Here is a 22,434-nt window from a genome sequence, read left to right as displayed (position 1 = left end):
TAAAATGTAAATAAATCAAAATTAAAAAAAAAAACAATTATAAAGACAATTATTTTTTGTATAAGTGTACCCTTTTATGCCCATTTTTAATGGGCTCAGGGTATAATAATATTTTATTAATAAATTTAAGATCATACACCAAAAATAAACAAAGCTTCTATTGAGTGTGTCCAAAACGAAATGTACGTAAAAGTCAAAGGGACTTTGCGGAGCCTTTAAAGTATAAATTCTTGATCCGCATTTATATAGTCATCTGGCTATCCACATGAACACATAGATCTCAGAGATAATGAGAGGGAGAGATACAAAACTTTGTATATGTACGAATGTGAACTTTATGTATTTTCTTTCATTCACTATAAAGGGCTTAACCAAGTCCACCATTTAATAATTGATCTGCAAAATATCCCATACCGAAAAGTACAACGGATTTTCATTCAATGACTGTAGAGGCGAATGGTCGGTTGAAATTAATTTTGGAATGTTGTTTTTCAATCATTCTTGGTCGAAGTCTGGTCGCCCAGAGCTTCAGACTACCTTCCGAATGCTTTCGCTTTCACCTCGGCGCGACGGTCCAAAAATTTTCAGCAGTTATAGCCCTGGTTTCAATTTCATGAAAGTATTTCGTACCAGGCTGTAAAAAAAAGTGTACCATTTTCAAAGAAAAGTGTGCCATATTTTTATTCATACTAAGGCCCATTTCTTCAACAAATTAAAAATTGTTTTAACAAAAATGGATTAGGTTAATAAATTGATGTCAAATTCAGATCAAAAAAAAAAAAAAGACGTCTTTACGAGGTAAAAGTCTAGTGACGAAAGTCATTCCACGTCCCGAAAATTCTGACATAAAATTTTGTGACGAACAATATTTAACTTAATATATAAATTTATAAAAAAAATTTAAAAAAAGAAAAATTACATTCTGCACCATGCGCAAAAATTTTGAGCGTCTTATTACATAAAAATTAGTTTTTACGCAGTGCCGAATGTAATTTTTTTTTTATAATTTATTTATTTTTGCTTTAAATTTATATATAAATTAAATATTGTTCGTCACCAAATTTGATATCAGAAATTTTGGGCATGGAATACCATGTATGAGGCATTACATTTTCGACTGATTGTTCCAATGACAGCTATATGATCAGCCGATTTGCATAAAGCATAACTTTCATATTCTGTCAGTTTGACATTTTATTTATTTATTTATTGTCAAGCTTTAAGCAGCCGACACTTAACTATACATTTAAATTAACAAATAAATTAAAATATTACTTTGTAATATAAATGTAAATATAAATATTCTGGGAGTATCTGAAATGGAAAAGAAAACGATTGGTCCAACATTTGTTGCAAGGATTACGGAAAACCTAGAAAAACCCAATCAGACCAAGATAAAAATTAAAGATTAGTTAGTTAGTAAGATTAGTTAGAAATACTAATACAGAGGCCTTAATAGTAAGCGAAGAGCACTCGAATCTAATCGTACGTTATAGATTGTTATAATAAGCACACAGAATACGAAAAGATTCATGCAAAGCCCAGTTAGTGGTGCAATGTTGAAGATACAGAGGAGTAAGCTTACGAGTTAATCTAAAAGGTATGTTGAAAGTAATTTCTTCCATTAAACTAACTGAGTGTTCTTGACCCTGTAGTAATTTACGGACGAACATTTCTCCAAGCATAATTCTACGATTAGTAAGAGAGGGAATATTGATTAAGCGAAGTCTTCTAGAGTATGAAGGCATCTGAATTTCTGAGTTCCAGCTAAAGCCGCGAAGAGCAAATATTAAGAATTGTTTTTAAACCGATTCTACCCTGGCACGATGTGATTCGTATTGAGGGGACAAATGCATGACTTATACTCAAGAATCAGGCAAACAAGAGATGTATATAAAAGCCATTGCTTTATTAACTGCAACAGCAATATGTTTATCGAACTTCAGTTTATGATCTAGAATTATACCCAAATCATTTACTGAGCGTTTAGGATTATTTTCGGAATCATTAAAGTATTACAAGATAATGCCATTAAGTGAATACTGACAAATACTTTACATTTTGAGCAATTTAAATTTAGAATATTAGCCTGACACCAAAGAAACAGTGCGTTTGAGTCCGCTTGCAAAAACCTATCAGAGAAAGGTTCACTATGGATCAACAATGATGTATGCTGCAACAATATGGGAATCCGCGACCAGCAATCCCAGCTACATCAGAGGACTGACATCCAACTTCAGGCTGAAACATCTCAAAGGACGCCGTCATGGTGATCAGCGGCATCGCACCAATAGAGCTAAATGCAACAGAAACGAGTGAGGTATTCCGCTCAAGAATTCAGCCACATACCAATAGAAATAACGGCTGTCAAAAAAAATGCAAGGAACAGGTGTATCGCTGCTTGGCAAGTCAAATGGAATAGATCGACACATGGAGATGGAGATGGACACACAGCCTTATTCCAGATATCGTTAATATCGATTCGATTGTGGGTAGGATGCAAGCACGGCGAGCTTGCGTTCTATCTGAAGCAGATATTGAGCGGGCACGGCTGTTTCAAAGAATATCTATATCGCCTCGGCCACGAATTAGAGCCCTGCACAAGCTCATACTAAATCAAGTTAACAGTCAGAAATCACACTGTGCACACAACAGATTACGCTTCATGCGATTCTTTTCGTGTTTTATTCAATAACTATAATAGCCTCTTTCACGTTATCTCCTCAGAACTCTCTCTCCCTCTCTCTTCCCTCAAATCCGCACTTCTCCAATACCTATCGTTAAATCCCTGACCTTTCTTATACTATTAACTTGTTATGTAATTTTTACTAGTCCAACATTCATTCTATTATTAATAACAATAATAATTTTTATTGATCTGATTGGGTTTTTCTGGGTTTTCCCCAATCCTTGCAACAAATGTTGGATCATTTATAATTTTTGCTTACCCCAGATCTATCTTTAATTTTTTTTTCTTTACAGTTCATAATTTATGTTTAATTTTATTTGTATTTGTTATCTTTAACTTAATTTTTATACTTGGTAATTTTTTATTTGCCGACTGCTTTTAGTTGCATAAATAAATAAATAAATAATCCATCGAAAGTAAAAAAGCGTTTACTGATAAAAAAAATAAAACCAAAAACCCAGATGAATGGCCCCAATGTTTGTACTATTCAGTTGTACTTATTACAAACGAACTGACTGCATAGCACATAAACTGGTAGCATATAACTAAGTACATATGTACAGATCCACACCTCACACATTCACACAAGGTCTTGTTGTTGTTGTTATTGTAATGATTTTTGTTGTTCATTGCCCTTTAATTTTTAGTTTCGTTGTTGCTGTTGTTTTTGTTGTTACCCGCTGCCTGAAATTTTGAATCAGGAAGTCTTAATAAGCGCAATTTCAAGTCGTTAGTCACACAGAAAGCTCTCGGCACGTCTTTAGCTGGAAGTAGCGGGAACTGTATGGCGACGTTATGGATGTTATAGCTACAATACATATGTAAATATGTACATCGGACGATTAACGTCCAGACAAACGGCACGGGAAATGTGTATCTACATACATACGTGTACTATATTTACGTATGTGTAATACGAGGGCGTCGCTTTGCAGCTGATGTTGCCGTTGTACTCGAAGTTGCTGTCTCTGCAGTTGCTGCCATTGATTTTAATTAAGTGAAACATTTAATGTACGCCACAGCTTTGTGTCCGTGCCCTTGATGCAGGAAGGGGAGGGTGGGTACATGCATATACAGATACATACACATGATAGATAGAGAGAGAAATTATGACAGCCAGTTGTTAATGCCATAACTGCGATCAAATTGCTTTAAGTAAATCTGAAAGAAAAAAAAAGATTATAAATTACTAGCCCCCTGCATGCTTCGGTCGCCAATCCTAGTATTGAAAATAAGTGTTGCAACAATATTCAGAATGTAGCCAAATTTTATTTTTAATTAGAAAAAATAAAATAAAATTAACTGAAAAAATTAGTAATAAAGATTTGCGGAACACAATCAAATATCATACATAATTAATGCGAACTTTGACCTAGAATTTGATAGACCTCCCACTCTTATCTCACGATGAATTATTCTCAGTACTACTGTGTAAACATTGCGACGATATTCGGTTTGGCCTATACAATGCTCAGTGAGTCAGTCAGGACAAAGATTTTTATATATATTGAAGATGTGCATTGTACATACAAATTCAGTTCCTTCCAGCCCTGTAGAACTAAAATTCCCTTTCATTGATTTTCCCAAACGTTTCCTTGATGTTGTTGTGTTTTGCTGGCATTTATTGTTAGTGTTGTAATAATTCTGTCAGCGTCAACTACTGCTTTTTCGCAATATAAAATTGGAAGCAATTGGTACATTAATGTTAAGCAAGATAAAATTAAATTCAAAAATAAAACATTACATTTTAAATAATTTTTTTTTTAGTTTAACACCTGGGGATTTTTCGGCAGAATTCCATGAGGAGTCCCCAACATTTTTTGTTAGGGAAACGTTGAAGAATGTACAGGGAAGCTTCACATTCCGCGCTCCTAGGAACTCACAATGTTAAATTCCTCAATGTTTTCCTAATGACTAGGGAATGTTTCTCAACGTTTCATCAACTTTTCCTTGAGGTCTGGTATCTCTGGTCTCTTACATATTACAAATTTAAAAAGGGTTTTTCTTTTGGTGGAAAAAAGATATAAACCGAATTTAAAAACAGATTTCTTAATACATTTTAAAGTTTGTGCAAATAAATTTAATTATATTTTTTGAATACATATCTATGTATATAGTAAAAATATGTGAAACAATACAAACAATACATGTTGAGAAATGTAGGTGCTGTAGTATAAGTTGTGAACCCCTGACATATGTACATTGTACTTTACAGTTACAGTCGTCTTTATTGCGTTGTGTTCATTTTTGACTTGGCACAGCTACGCAGTAAGCGCCTGATTCGAGTTCACGTCATTATCGTATTTATATGGTATCCAGTTATTCGACAGTCGTTTGCCCTGATCATTCGCTGGTCAAGAGCAAGTCTAGTGTAGTCATGTGACAAACAGTGTGCAGTTTCACTCTCTTCCCTTATTTCCCCACTTCAGTTATTTCCCTCTGCTTCCATAGCTGTAACTATTGTTGTGATTGTTTCTGTTGTTACTTCTTCTTTTGCTGCTCCTTCTGCTGTTGTTGCTGTTGGTGCAACAACTTCAGCTACAATTAAATAGCAGCAAAAAGTCATTAAATGCAATTTGCTGATTGCGCTCTACACTAGTCGACACATTTATTTTGACCAAACTGTCACTTTTCTTTACAATCAGTTATTTCTGATCTTAAAAAAAAAAAGGGGGTAAAATGTGTAAAAGTATATATTACTTTACCACAAAACAAATGTTTAAACTCTTATATTTTTAACATTCATAATATATTTCATTTTAATTCTTATTTTGAAAAAAGATACTCAGCTGAAGAATCCTTCCACGAACATGTAATATCTGTTTCTCGTCCTTGCCAAATTGACATATCTTCTATAGAGTCGAAACATGTTATAATTGTATTGACAAATCCATAGTTATAGCTCCAATACCACAATAATCCATGATTTGCCGATCAATATGTTGACATGGTATTAAATGTTCTTAATTATTATTGTTTATTTCCATGATATAGAAGCATAAATTAAATGCAAAGAAATACAAATGATTGTTTTGTCAAAATAAAAATGCCGTCTAGTGTTTGTTATTATTATTGTACTCCTCTAGTTTGTTTCGTACCTTTCAACATTTGAACAGAGTGTTGAGCAGAGCTGTCAATGCTGTATCTCTTTCTTTCTCTCTACGTCTGCCTCTCTCTAGCTCTCTCATTCTCTCACACTGCAAACACGCACACACATACAGGGACATGCTGGCGCCAAAGAGCAAATGGCAAAAGAAGAAATGACTTTAATGGCATTTAATAAACAGCATACAACAAAATTTTCCAAAGCAATGCACACTGACAAAGAGATAGAGCGTGAGGGAGTGAGAGAGCGAGAGAGAGTGAGAAAGAGAGAGAGATGAGATGAGAAGAGAATAAAATTCAACCGGATTGAAATTCCAGTTTCAATATGGCAGACAGAGTCGAGAATACAGCTGCAGTCATAGCTGATGCTTCTGCTGGTGTTGTTGTTGTCCCAGCAGGTCACATCAATATTATTGTGCTAGTTACAGACTGACACCTATTCAATTCAACAACAACTGTAGCAGCCAAGGTCGTAGGCAGTTGGACACGGAGGGGGCATTGCCCCTTCTCTACACTCATTACTTACAAATTGTTAGCATCCTAAGTCCGCTCACATCAAATGACAAAAAATAGCTTCAATCTCTCGATCTTTTATCGCTTAAAAGGAGTTGAGTATGAATTTAAACTGTTGTACAATTCAAGAAAGTATTAATACATAAAATATAATAGATACTACAGAGGTATCAGAAACTTAAGAAATGTTAGGCATATTTGAGGAGACACAAAAATCGGTTGCCAAAAATTAATTTCAAATATTTTCAAACTTTTTAATTATTAGTAGAACAGTGCTGGAAAACTTCAGACCAAATAAAATATACTATGGTTACAATTTAAAAACAATTTTTTCCAATATAAGAAAAATTTAAATTGTTTTTCAAGCATTGACATTAATTTTTTACCTTTGAATGACACCCAATTGCCTTTACAATAATGTTGCCTATTTTCAGTGCTTAGAAATATCTTTTCGCAGAGTTGTCAGCTGCAATAATTTATGTATTGCAAATTAATAATTGTATTTTCTGCAAATCTGTCTTATGCTTCAGGTTAGAATCGATGTATGATGACTTTAAAAATAAAGATGTGGGTAGCGAGCATATAACTGTCGAGTGGGCTAAGCTGTAGCCCGCGAGCGAAGCGAGCATGGGCCGGAGCCTCCTCTGTTATTGAATAGCAATAGATCGTTTTTTGCTTTTAATGGGTGAAATATGTTTTTATATTATAAAAGTAAAAAAATCTCTTCACGAGGTAAAAGTCTAGTGACGAAAGTATATTCAAGCCCTTTATATTTAGATATCCAATTTTGTGACGAATAATTTAAATATTAAATTTAATATGTGTGTACATTCAGAAAAAAAATCAAGATTTCCGTACTTAAACAGGCCATTTTCAAGTATAAACGATCTCAATAGCTGTCTAAGTTCGGAATTTCTAAAGTTGAGAACAAAAATCCTATTTCAAGTTCGGTTTTCGCAAGTACGAAAATCTTAAAATTCGATTTTTTTTTTGGGATACTTTACGTTTTGAGTACTTTAAGTACACAAAAAAGTACACTAAGCCCAAAATGAACTTGTTTCTAGTACAAAACATTGTCATATTTAATTAACTTTAATCTTAAAACATACACTAGTATGTGTACTAAAATTATTAAAAATACCAAAACTAAATACCATTTAACTATGGTGTTTTTTCTTCGTTAGCGACCTCTCGGAATAGGTGCTGATTTTACCAGCGATTAACCTTAACGTACTTGTTTTTAGTACGAAACGATCTTATTTTTAACTTCCTTTCAATCTTGAAAAAACTTTTTTAAGTATAAAAAAATCTTAAACTAGTTTAGTACAAATAACTCAGTTGTTTCTGGAGGTATCTTTTCAAGACTCACGGATTATATATTTTCCATGGTTTTATATATTCTGACTAAGTTTAGATAAAATCGGACAACTATTTCGGATAGCTGCCATAGAAATGTGAAGTGAGAATTCTAAAATTAAGATCGATCCATACTTAATTTAAGATTTTTAGCACACAGCAATCTTCAAAATTGAAGAACGAAACGGTATAAATTCAAGTATGGTCGTTCCTAATTTTAGGATGGCATACTTTTCTGAGTGTATAAATTCCAACAGCAGCTGCACCAAAAATATTAAACTTGTATTGTTGTAACATATGTATATATGGAGAAATTGGCCTGTCAATTATAACGTAAGCGACAAACAATAATTAAAAAACCTTTTTATTGTAAAATAGGGCTCGATTTGGGTGTATTTGAATAATTTTGTAACATTTAAAAAAAAAAATCAATAATAACACTTATTTTAAATATTTATTGAAAAAATCAAGAATAAGTGTTATTTTTCAACATTTAAACAAAAATTATTATTTAATTATTATTATTTACTTTTTTAACAAAAATCAAAAATAAGAATTAAAAATGATTTTTATCATTTTTTATCGGGAATAAAAGTTTTTAGCTTAGATCGCTTATTACGACCAAAATAAGAAATTGTGGTGTATTGCAAGTTATCCTTTTATAATTCTTTCCTATTGATATCCCTGGTTTCAACATACCGACTGCATCTTTAAATAAATTAAGCTTTTTTATATTTTTGACTTTTTTTGCCAAAAGTTGACTTTCATAATGGAGTGTTTTTTTTTTTAATGTTTTTTTGACGATATCTTTCTTTTTGGAACCAAAAATTAATGAAATGGCAATGAATACACTTCAATTCTAGTAAAAAAGCTTCTTAGTGACTTATAAAGTTAAAATATAATTCATACATGTCGCGTATTTTTGAATGTAATAAAAACTATATTTAGAATCTAAATTTTAGATGCATCAGTGCAGAACATTTTGAAACCAGTCGCATAAAAACATTCCCTCAGGTTTCGCCAAAATCAGTGTTTAAACTGTTCGCCACGAGAACGACTTCTGTTTTGAGTCGCATGCGAATGCCTTAGTGTTTTGTTATTTCCTTGAAAACGAACTATTGACCAAAATCAACCTTAACACCAATTATTGTGCTTATCAATAGCTGTATGTTTCGCCTTTTGTCAACATTCAAAAATGTTTTGCCATTTGTGTTTTTAGACCCCGTACTTAAAAAAAGTACAGAAGTCTATTTAGTTTGCTTAAAGGAATATATCCACAGGCAGAAGGAGGAGTGGCAGACCCTGTAAAGTATATATATTTTTGATCAGCCTCAATAGCAGGGTCGATATAGCAATGTCCGTCTGTCTGAACACCTAGATCTAGACTATAAGAGCTAAAGACACCCAACTTGGTATGTAGGTTCCTCTCTATTGCAAGCAGATCAAGTTTGTTTCAGAATTTGGCCACGCCCCCTTTACCGCCTTAAAATCGACGTAGAAAATTTCATATCCAAATTTTAAAAACAATTTAAAAGCTAGTGACACCAAACTTGGAATGTAGATTCCTGTATATTTCAGACAGATCAAGCTTGTTTCTTTTTTCGATCGGACTACTATATCATATAGCGCCCTTAGGAGCAAACGGTCGAAAATCAAGTTTAAGTATGAAAAACTTTTTTGGTTTTATGAGATATCATAACCAAACTTATAGAATATGCATTGTTAGTCTTACACATCCTTACCGAAGTTGGTTCAAATCGGACCACTGTATCATATAGTTGCTATAGGACCGATCGTGCGAAAATCTAGTCTTAGTATGAAAAACTTTTTTGTTTTATGAGATTTTATATGCTCGACTGTAGCTGCGTCCATTTAGTTTCACTTTGAATGCTTACGAAATTCGTATTCGACATGAGAGAATTGCCTATATGCAACTGCAACTGCAATAGCAACCGCAGCATCAGCATCAGCATCAGCATGAGCAAAGCGACCGCCATTCCTACAATAGCTTCTTCTTCTTCTTCGTCATTCAGATAGAAGCACAAAGGTAATAGCCTTTGGGTGGCCAGCTATGTACTTGACTGGGGTGGATGGCTGCATGACCGCAAAGTTAATTGCAGTGTATTTGTATGACTGTGTGGGTACGAGTATGTCTGTATGTTTGTTGCCTTTGTAGTTGTTGGAGGTGGTGCTGTTGCGGTTGCTCGCCCGTTTCGGGCATACATACATACATATAACTTCTCTAATGCTATGACCGGGGAATCGACATTTATGAGAGCTTTAAGCACAACTTTCGCTGAGGCTGAGATATACATACGTGTATGTACAGACATATGTTTACAAACATAAATACATACATACATACGTAGCTTGGCTGTGGATTTCATGAAAGTATCAAATGAACTTATAGCTCAATTCTACAAATGATTGTCGCGATTTGATTCGTGAAAATCTAAATATAGAAACAAAAGACAATACAGAAAAAATATACATAAAGTCGAACACACTGCCGTTGCGTGGTACCGATTAAAAGTGCAACTACAATTTCAACTTCAACTTGGCTTTGGGAACACCGAATTCAGCGCCAGAGAGTAGTTTTACCTATTAGATTACCTGTGTCAACAGCGTCGACGACGAGGCTGCCGAAACGAGTTTCAAATGCATTTTGAGTATCGTACACAGCACACATAAACACATACAAACACACACACACACATACACATACACACACATGCACAATATATAAACGGGTAGTCATTCACTTGCCGCCCATTTTGGGAGAGTGTCCACAGCGACGTTGCGCTTGGGTGACTTTTTTGCCGCCGTATCCCCCCACCGCTTTCCCTGCGCAATCATCAATTGGCTTCAGCTAGCCGACCGGTTATCTTTATACCCTGTGCCAGGGAAAATATTAACTTTGTGCAAAAAGAGACAGTGATTTTAATGTTGTAAATATTAACGCTAGAAATATACGTCAAATATGGCATTCGGCACATTGCGCAAAAAGGTGGACTATAGGCCCACCGGACATTCTTTATACCCTAAAAAAAGCTCTTTTGCTCGTCATCAAATCTAAGCTTTTCCAACGTTTTGATACAAACAAACAATCAAACAGATAAAATGACTTTTCATTTCGTTTTGGGAAGACCACCAAAAATTACCTTGATTTTAACTTAATTAATTTCACCAGTTGTCGGATATGGTATCATCGAGGAATATGATCGATTTATCATTCGAATCTTTTTTTTAATAAGAATAATTAAAATTTCAAAAAAAAAACACATTCAGAGGTGCCATAGACAGCAAAACCAACCGAAAATCTCCCAAATCTCCATACATTTTTGGGAGATTTTCAGTTTGTTTCAATTTCTGTGGCACCCCTGATTATACCCTTTCTGAACAATTTTTAATGGGCACAGCTAAATTAATTATCAATTAAAGGCTCTAACGGCCCCATCCGTTGCACTCATTTAAATTGTGCCCCTCCCACTTATATTTGCTTATATCATGTACCAGCTGAGTTACCAAAAGTCTTAGTATGCAATTTTGTTAGTTAAGACTATACCTTTCGATCGGTATATAACTCAATCTGTTCGTACAGTAGTAGAAGATTTTTTATTCTTCCTATATATATTGCTAGTTGCTGCTTTCGTCACTAGCGTTACGACTGATGTGTATTGTGGCTCACAGAAAATTTTACATATTACATTTTCTAATATGTGTTGTTTGTGTTGCTTAATTCATTTATAACATTAGGCAACAAATTTGAGCTTTTTGGCTATAACGAATAACTATATAACGAAACCCACTTTTTTGGATAAATTTGGGGGCACAAACGACGAAAAACAAAAGTATATCCTAAGTATGTCCTAAGTGAGTATATCTATATTTCATTCATACACAGTCTTAGATTTAAACCAGTAGTCTTAGCGCTATCAATTTTTGAATTCAGAAAATGATGATCTTTTGCTTAGCTTTTTTTCAGCTTTTTTTTTCAACTTTAAAATTCAAGGAAAACTCAAATTTAACATTTATAGATTAACATAATTTAATGAATTAACAGAAGAAATGTATTTTAACATAAAATTTATTAGCATAACATTCATAACACATCTAACATAAATTATACTATGTTACTATGTTATAACATCTATGTAATATGTATAGCTAATATTATACTATGTTATTATAACATAAACATTACATGTGTACCTGCTGTTACCCCCACCCCTCCAGACTGTGCGTAGCACGGCGTGCAAAGCGAAACTTATTTGCTTAATATATTCGTTGTTTATTATAGATGGTTATCTTTATCTCTACCTATTAAATTGGCCTTGAATTTGGATATTTTAGTTTTTTGTCGATTACAGGAAAATTGGGGGGCGTAGCAAAATTCTAAAGCAAACTTGATCTGCGTGCGCAACATATTGTCAGCGAATTCGGTAGCTCTACCTCTTATAATCTCTGATCTCCAGGTGATTATATGTCTTCCATATATTATATTTCCTCAAATATCTTCTCTGTTTATTAACCGATCTACCATAGTACCATAATTGTCACGAACTTAATAGGCTCTAGAACCCATTTTTTTTGTGTACCGAGCTAACTAGTACCCATTTTTTGGGTACCAAGCTAATTACTATAAATACAAAATATTTAAAACACAATTTAATAAATCCGCCTACATTTTTTTTTTTTGTATATATCCGTCTCATTCAAAGATAAATTCCTTTAAATATTGTAATATGTAATACATACATATTGATCAGAAAAAAATATAGTATACATATATATTTATTATCATAATCCATTTTTATACACTAGTACAGGGTATCGTCCGAATGTAGTCTTTTTGAGTTCTGATTGTCTGTTTGGTTCGTCTCCATTTGCTTTGTATCTCGATTTGTAACAACGATTTGGTTCGATGATGATCTATGTATTTGTCGTGATGGCGAGTCAGTTGCTGAGAGAGGGTGGGGAGAATGGGAGAGTGGAGAGCTGTGAAGGCTTGTGATGCCGGTAATAACATCATGAGTCGACCGGTCGTCGGTCGAAGTTTTAGCTCGGTCGGTCACATGTTTCTATTTCTCTCCCTCTCTCGCTCCCTGGATCACTGGATCATCACTCGCTGTCTTCCTTTGCTTCCTCTCGGTGTCTCGTGTTGCTGCTGCTGTTCGCTTGATCGGCATGACATTTTCAGACTTTATTTTATTTTATTTTATTGTCGTGGCTTTTGTTGTTGTTGTTGTTGCTGTTGTTGCTGATGCTGGTGTTGTTTTTGTTGTTGCTGTTTTTCGCTGCTATAAACAATATTTTTGTTGTTGTCGGCGTTTCTTTATTGCCTCTTTATGTGTGCATTGTTGTGTGTATTTGTATTTTTGTTGTTATTGCTGTTTATTTTTTCCATTGAAATTCGTTTGTTTTTTGTTGTTGGTTTTGTTTCTCGTTCGGCATTCGGTGCCTGGCACCGGCGATCACCGTTTCAAGCTATGTAAGTATGTATGTTAGGCAGCCGCAACAACAAAAAGCAATAATCACAGTGCATGTGCACCATCAGAGAGACACACACACACACACACAGCAAGAAAGGCATAAAGTCAAATGTTGAGAGAGTGAGAAGTAAGACGCAAATAATAATACTAATATGTAATACTCGTGTACTGTACACACTTAACGAAAGTGTTACAAATCAAAACTCGTCATTTTAGAGTATTCTTGCTTAAACTGCAGATATTTGTATGTTTGGCGTGTAGGCGTGTAACGACCATCCTGTATGCTCTTCCCCATAGGTCTTGCTCCGCTGAATCACAGAGTTGCAGGAAACACTCCCGTTTACTCATCTTGATAGTTTTCTTCAGTGCTTTCCTGGCAGCGCTATACGCCATTTAAAGGTCCGGCCAGTTATGGGAATTTCTGTTGCGGGCACGTTAATAGCGTCTTACTTACTTTAGGACTTTCTTTTTACACCGAGCAAAGACTAATTGCAGGAATCTGTTCTACATTTTGCGAAAACATCCAAATTGATTATTGATTTATTATTATTTTGCAGTGTTTGGAGTTAAAAAAGTACGTTACATTTGACCGTCATTTTGATGGCACTTTGATTACTGTATAAGTGTTATACTTTGCATGCGAATTCTATAGTCGCATTTACCAGGCTGGTTTGCTCCCTGATAATTTTTGTGATACATCTGATACTTCTGGTGAACGGGACTGATATCGTTTCATGATACCAAATTTTGTAAATCATGATACCTGAGTATGTGTCATAATAAAAGCTTCTACTTTTTGTTTGCCAATTTGTTAGTTAGGACTTAACCTTTCGATCGGTATAAAACTCGATCTGATCGGACAGTCGGAGCAAATTTTCCATATAAGCTGTATATATTGCTAGTCGAATTTCGCACTCTTCGTGCAGCTTTTGTCAATAGCGCGAACTGCCGTCCGCAGTGATATAACTTTTTCTATTTTTTGAAAAAATACAACATATTTATCTTACGTTTATTTTGACAAAATACATACAGTCGAACCTCCCTAACTCGAATCCATTATCTAAAGAAATACTTCGACTTATGGAGACTTCAAGATATGGAAATTTTTCTTAAGTAGATTGGTCAAGATTTCTCAAAAACCCACGAAGTTTTTTATACTAAAGCTTTGTTTTCGATCTATCGTTCCTATGACAGCTATATGATATAGAGGTCCGATCAAAAAAACAACAATCTTGATCTGCGTACGGTATCCAGGAACCTACTTACTAAGTTTGAAGTCTCTAGCTTTTATGGTCTCTGAGATCGACGCGTTCAAGCAGACGGACAGACTGACGGACATGGCTCAATCGACTCAGCTGTTGATCCTGCCACGCCCCCTTCTGCTTGTTACATACATTCTGCCAAACACAATTGACCCTTTTTTGCCCATTTTCAATGGGCTCAGAGTATAAAAAGCTAAAGCATTTATTTCCTTTGAAAGCTAATAATTGTATAAATAAAGATATTCAAATTAAAAAGAATATTGCACATATGTATATATGATTGATAACGCTTATACATGTTAAAGTAGATCTTTATTATTTCTTCAGAAAAGAGTTTTAAAAGCTAGATGTTTATAAAAAATTAAATTGACGCTACAGCTTCTTCTTTTTTCATAAGTATGTGCATATGCGTTTTTTCTTTGAGATGCTACTTTCTAAATTGAAGAACTAATTCATGTAGTTTATCGTTACATTTAAATTTAACATATTACTTAAGCAATACATGTACAAAGCCCGCATTATTGATAATTTGCTTGAAGTATTGGCAATCAAATAAATTAGAACAATCCCATATACGAGGTTCGGAAATTTGAATTAAAAGCAGCTATTTTAGCGGTTTTTCCTACTGTGTGACGTTATGATTAGAGCGGGGGGTAGAGCGGGGGAGGAGTGGAATTACTGATTCAACTCTGGGTCCGGCATCATTTCTCACTTCTACCTTCCGCTGTGAAAAATTATTTACTGACATTGAAGAAAATTCTTAGATTTACTTTCTTTATGTCTATTGTGACCTTTTAAAGCAATTTTATGTACTATGTTTGCCATTGTGCGTAAAATGTGCCTGCCCAAATAATCAAATGTTCCGTAAATCAATCTTATTGTGTTCAATTTAAAGGGCCCATACTCGGATGGTCATTTTATTTATAAGCCAAATTTAATTCAAGCGCTCTCCGTGGTAATCTTATTTAATTAAACTTGATTTATGCTCATAATGTTTTATTAACTTTCTCTGACTTTCATGTTTATTAATTTTCTTGCCAATACTTAACCCTCTAACATGTAAGACCGTCTGTTGACGTTTTATGACGATATATATGATTGTTTTCCGATCAACCGCTTTTTTACAGAATTTTGTTAAACATTGAAATTATGAAAAGTACCAAACTTAATTATGACCAAATAAATTGCAATTTCACTCGCCAAAAAAAATATATTGAATAAGTCTATCGATTTGTGAATTTCACAGATAGCTAATATTATTATCCTTTGTTTTATAAAAAATTAAATATAAAAATGCAACTAGAATTATTCTTAAAAAGCGAAAAATTGAAGACTGTCTGTAGACGGTCTTGTCGGTTTGAGTGGAAATAAATATGGCCGCTCGCTTGCATCACAAGGGAATATCGTACGCGATTTTTGACAATAACTTTAACTATTTAAAGTATTTCTTTGAGTTGGATACGCAATTTCCTTAAATTATAAATTATATCAATTTATAAGCAATTTTAAATAAATAATTGCTTGAGTTTATAGATTCGGTAGAAGCGATGATAAGTTTACCAGTGATAAAAGTGATGGGACTTCGATTATGTTGTCGACAACATTCAATCTATTAACCCAGACTATTCCGAAACTATTAAAATAATTGGAAAATTATTAAAAAGAAAGATAACAAGTACGGTAGGCTGGCATCTATATATTTTGGAATAGCACCACTCCTCAGAGCCAATCCCAATGAGGAAAGAGCTGAAACACTGCATTATGCTAGGATGCAGAGTTATATATAGAAATCAGTTGCCCCCAAAAAAATAAGGATTACAATACTCACATTGGGAGGAGTCCCTTTGATGCACGGCCTTATGGGCAGTAACAATCCAAGGACAAAAAGCGGAAACATAAAGAAAGCTATTCTACTATATGACGAGTGGCTTTTCTGTATTTTCGTGTACATGAATGCCACTAATGCAAACATATTATACAAGTGGGTTCTTGCACAGAAAGTTTCCGACTCAAGCTATATGATCGGAGAGCAGCTAAAGCATGCAGAGTTCCTTACAAAAATAGCAGAAGGACTTGTTTCCTTCAAGGAAATGGCATGAAATGACTTAGCTGGCTCAGCAATCACTGAAAACGACATGTTCATCTGACATTAGATAGAGATATGAAAATGCAAATCATTTTCCAATTCGGTTGGATAAAGGAAAAAAGAAGCATATAGTCAGTATTTTGGTTGAAGTGAATGTTCAATTAATACAAATCAGTCTCCCAAAATTCTTTTTGGGACTACCATTACAAAAATAAATATATTTTAAGACATCTAACTTAAAAAAATACCTGTGAAAAGGATGTTCCACATATTACATAGTAACTCAAGCAATTTAATGAAATTGCATATTAACAGTTATATTAGTGATTACCAACTTTAGAAACAAAAAAAAGCAAAAGTTATCGCCAAAAGTCGCGTGCAATATTACCTTGTGATGCAATCGAGCGACAAGACCGTCTAGAGACGGTCTTCATTATTTTTCACCTGGCGATCGTTCGAACCAACAGAAAATTATGAATCTTAAAACTATAGCTTATTTAACATATATCTACTTATAAAATAGATATCAACATGATTGAATGACGATTTCGATTTTGGCTATTAGAGGGTTAACATAGTTATTTGTAATTTGTTCTCCATTTTCAATTTGATCAAAGTAAGATATATATATGATGAGAGTCTTATCATAAGACATAAGACTTTGTAGGTAAACAAAAATTTCTTATTTATAGATAGTGATTTCTATTAATTTGAATTTTATTTTTCCCAAAATTGGCTTACAGCGCTGATTTAAAACAAAGTTGATTACCTTAACAATGGTTATACTTAACTTGATTGAAGAAGTTAACGCTTAAATAATTCATTGATAGCTGGAGCCTCTTCAATATCTAATACTAATTAAGGCAAGATCGTCGATTTGCAGGCCCCAAAGCAAAAGCTCAGTAAAGAGCTTCGATTTAGTTCAATAGAATTGATTGATTTAAAATTAAAGTTGAACTTAGTGCATGCAATATGTGTAAATCAATTGGAAGTTAATTAAAAAATTTGCTATAGGCTAGTTCTCGAAAAATGTCATCATTTGCATGTAATGGTACACTTTGAAGGCTTAAAGCCTGGTCTCCGCGGAGCTCCGGGATATTGTCAAACTGGTCTTGCCATCGGCGGCACTGAAAAGTGTTGTGCGTTTTTATACAAAAGCGTAACTCAATTATATGACAGCACATCGAAAATTTGAATTGCCATTCGACGATACATGCCCCCTTACCTTTCCCGATGTCAGCCACAATGGTTGCCTAACAGACTTGTTGACAGCCCAGTGAAAAAGCTCTACAATTGAATTATCGAAGTTTAATGTCCGTAGCTCTTTCTTTTACACAACTGTCTCTGGTATGGAAAGTAATTAAAATCGAAGAAGTAGATGGAAGAAAGTGTTGGCAGTTGTGCTGTTGTCGAATATAAATTTACAACATTTGGGCATCTAGCAAAGATTTTGTATATTTTCTAGCTAAAAAAAAAATAAAAGCAAGTTATTGGAAACTTAATATGACTTGCAATGTTTATTTCAAAAGGTAAAAGGTATTTCAAATTTGTAAATTTGATGACACATCTAAGTCTTAGGCAAATTAAGCGCATAATACAATTCAAATCATTGCTAAAATACTTACTTTAATTTCGATTATTTTAGGGCTTTAAATAACTATAGAAAGACTTTCATATTGACGGTTTTCCGTGAGATTTGGATCGAAAATCTTGTTAATACCCTAAACGCATTGAAATTGGGCAAAAATTAATATAATGGTATTGTGCATAAAAGTCTATCGTCCGTCTGGATGGATGTAAGCTTATGGATGTATCTGAAAATTTCTTAACGATCGGATCTTAAACTTAATAGATATCCACAGGAGTGTAGGGGTAATGAAGGGTATCTCGTAAAAGTTCACTCTCGACTAGAGCATTCTTACTTGAGTTTTTTTTTTTGGTGTTGGATCGTTGTTGTGTTTGCCCAGGTGTGCGTAAATATCTAAGTGACGTCAATTTGTCAATCAGTTTTTTGAATGGGAGTTTCAATGACTTGCGGCTTCAGGATGATAAACACAGTGAACAGTTGTTAGAAGTGTGAATATTGTTGTGGGGGATTTGTGGATGTTGGAGGGGAGCTAGAGTATGGTTGATGCTAGGGTTGGTTTTTGCTGTATGTGGGTAAGGGTGTGTTGGCTAATCAGACTTGGGATTCAACAGTGCAGCTGGTGGCTTATGGTATTCAATTGCTTATTTAAATGCAAGTTAAATGCAAATGCTAATGTTTCATGGTATTAGCCATTAAATAAATCTTCTGTAAAACCACACACAACTCAAATAAAGCCAGTCAAATACGAAAAGGATTCAAGACAAAGGCTTAAATATTTTTGTCTTGGCTTCGACCAACATCAAAAGTTGGACGAAAGCTGCAGAGCAAGCTTATTAAATGAGGCCCACAACAAATTGCACTTAGAATTTTTGGGCTTAAACACACACATGCGTAAATGTATGTATTTATATGTGTACGAGTCCTTTGAAGAGCCTTGCAATTTAATTTTAATTTAAAGTTAAGTATTTGCCAAGTGCACTGTGGAAGCATTTTCTGGAGAAATTCAAATGTGGATTATAGATTTGTAAATGAGTATATGAACTAAATTCACATCATTGAAAATAACGACAACCACTGCGACAGCAACAATACCATCATCAGCAAACAGTAAGAAATTTACATTGCCTGAGCATCATTTTAATTTAATAAATTATTGCGGCCAATTAGAGAAAGCTAATGACATAAACAAGCTGTTGCTAAGCAAAAACAAGCGGATACCGTATAGGCGAGACCCCGAAACTAAGAAAAAGAGCATTTTCGGAAAAACATACTTTAAGCTATTAATTTAGTACAGCCCTCTAGTACTGCTGGTAGCGGTCGCTAAATTTTGTTGGTGAGTTCACCATTGAAAACCAAGCAGTGAATTCACCAACGCTAGGTAATGCAAATTAATAACGAAAGAAATGCATCGTCGATTCGTTCGGTTGAATAAAAAAAAAACATTCGTGCTGTTTTCTATGTTCTCTTCTTGTTCTCTCCTTTTGTATGTAGATTTCTCTATATTGCAGGCAGGTCAAGTTTGCTTTTTTTTTGAATCGAACCACTATATCATATAGCGCCCTTATGAACAATCGGTCGAAAATCAAGTTTTAGTATGAAAAAATTTTTTTTTTTATGAGATATCTAAAGCAAACTGTATGAGTATAAAAAGTATATGACTTAGTTTTATATATCCTGTCCAAAGTTGGTTCTAATCAAACCACTATATCACATAGCTGCCATAGGACCGATCGGTCTAATAATAAGTCTTACTATGAAAATCTTTTGTGTTTTACGAGATATCATAACTGAACTAATAGAATATGCATTTAAGTTAGACTTATATATCCTCACCAAGGTTGGTTCTAATCAAACCACCATATCAAATAGCTGTCATAGGACCGATCGGTCTAATATTAAGTCTTACTATGAAAAACTTTTGTGTTTTACGAGATATCATAACTGAACTAATAGAATATGTATTTAAGTTAGTTTTATATATCCTGACCAAAGTTGGTTCAAATCGGAGCACTATATCACAAAGCTGTCATAGGACCGATCAGTCCAATATTAAGTCTTACTTTTCCTACGTAAAAAGGAATTTTTATGTACAAAGAAGCTCACCCTTTCTGCTCACAGTGCACAATGCCAATTTGCGCGTTTTTTTTTTATTAATATATATTTTTATTTAAAATTTTTAGATCAAATCAGAAATTTTGGGGCTAGAAATTGCTTTCGTTACTAGACTTTTACCTCGTGTAGAGGTTTTTTTTGTGGGACAAATTAATTCGCGCAAGTCGACATATGGCAGCTATATGTAATAGTGGCCCAAATCATTTGTAACTTGGTAGATCAAAATATGTACATATAAGCAAATTTGAATTGAAGAGTTTTAAATTTAGAGTTTATGGCAAAAACAAATGGGAAAAATAACAGTGCGTCGGCAACAACTGAAACAGCGACGTCGCGACTCGTCGGCAGCACTTGGCGGTCATTGTTCCAATTTCTAACGTTTTTTGTTTTGTTGTTCAACTCTGGCTCTTTTGCTCCATGGACGTATGCTTGTGTAATGTTTGTACATACATATGTATATGCGATGAAAAATTTTTTTTTAGTGTTGTTGTTAATTTGTTTGGGAGTGACGCGCAATTTTTACACATACATACATACACACAAATATGCGCTTAAGAGAAATGTGTATGTGTATACATATATTTATATGGAAATTAAAATAAGTATGAAAGCGTTAGTCGAGGGTGCTCGACTACTAGATACCATGATCCAGTTCGTTAGACACTTAGATACTTTTCATGTGTACCTATATCGACTCGGCTATTAATGCTGATCAAGAATTAACATTATGCGGTATTTTACGTCTTTATTGCTTTAATATACCCACGAACCGGGAATAAAAACAAGTTAAAACGCTACAGGCGAGTGTGCTTGACTGGCAGGTATCCGGTTATTATGTCCTCCCAGCAACAATTTTATTTAATCGCAACAAATAAAACAAATGACACAAAAATAAATAGTACACAGAAGCTCGGCCACGTGTTAACTGTGCTGTTGTCGTATATGAAGAAAACACTTTATTTGTTTAATTTTTTCCTTTTCAAATTTTCATATTTGTCGATAAATAAAACAAGCCAACAATAAAAATGTAATAAATTAAATTAGACAGCTAAAAAAAAAACAAACAAATTATAATGAACGTCAGCTGAGCTCAAGCTCACATACTTACTCACTATACCTAACGTTTCTTCTACGTAATCAATTTTTATAATTACATATATGTTTTTATCCGAACTATAGCACACATCATCTATGCTAAATTTCACTTTCTAACAGGAAAAATCGAAATAGACATTCAATCAATAAGGAGTGGTGATATCATAACATGTAGAGTGTTTTTTTAGAGGTTGGTTCTTCGAGTAGAGGTAAAGCTGACATTTCTTGTTAAATCTGGCAACTCTTATGTCATTTCCGTTCAGTTTGGTGTTCCATTTTATCATGAACAGGTTGACAAAAGAGCAACGTTTGCAAATTGTGCAAATTTATTTCGAAAATAATGGTCCTGTTCGTGAAGTTTACCGCAAGCTCCGTCCATTTTATGGTCGACATAATCGTCCATCAGAGCAATTAATTCGGTTAACCATGGATCGTTTTCGCACTGCGTTTACTCTATGTGATAATACGCATCCGCCGAAACGTCGAACAGTGCGCACCGAAGAAACAATTTCCGCTGTAGAGCAAAGATTTGAAGAGGACCTGAGTGAATCGACTCGCCACCGTGCACAGCAATTGGAGCTTTGCCCATCAACTTTATGGAAGATTTTGTGAAAAGATCTTGGCTTACGACCTTACAAGATCCAGCTTATTCAAGAATTAAAGCCGCGAAACCATGCAATGCGTGGTGATTTTGGTGTATGGGCCGAAAATGAGATTGACCTCAATGCTGATTTTTATCGCAAAATGTTGTTCAGTGATGAGGCTCATTTTCTGGTTGAATGGCTACGTCAACAAGCAAAATTGCCCTTGAGACGCCATTACATCCACAAAAACTGACTGTTTGGGTGCTTTATGGGATGGTGTAGTCATTGAGCCATACTTCTTCCGAAATGATCCTGAACTATGAAGATGGAATGCTTTAGAAAGGCTTGAAGCATGCAGTTGTTGATGAGGATAGTTAGTAAACTTATCATCGCTCCTACCGAATCCATCAACTCAAGCAATTGTTCATTTGAAATTGCTTACAAATTAATATATTTTATAAATAACAGACACTTAATTTTAAGTAATTTGCATATTTATAGTTAAATTAGTGATAACCAACTCAAAAAGAACATTAGAAGCAAGAAATGACA

General features: G+C 34.2%; 1 protein-coding gene across 3 annotated transcripts in view; it reads left to right on the top strand.

Moving 5' to 3' along the window:
* The window catches only part of LOC117792920 (low-density lipoprotein receptor-related protein 2), a 211,987-nt gene that overhangs the window by 36,312 nt on the left and 153,241 nt on the right, over positions 1-22,434 (top strand). The gene's annotated exons all lie outside the window — the stretch shown is intronic.

This window comes from Drosophila innubila, chromosome X (genome assembly GCF_004354385.1).
Source record: "Drosophila innubila isolate TH190305 chromosome X, UK_Dinn_1.0, whole genome shotgun sequence".
Taxonomy (NCBI): domain Eukaryota; kingdom Metazoa; phylum Arthropoda; class Insecta; order Diptera; family Drosophilidae; genus Drosophila; species Drosophila innubila.
This window is presented reverse-complemented; position numbering and strand designations above follow the sequence as displayed.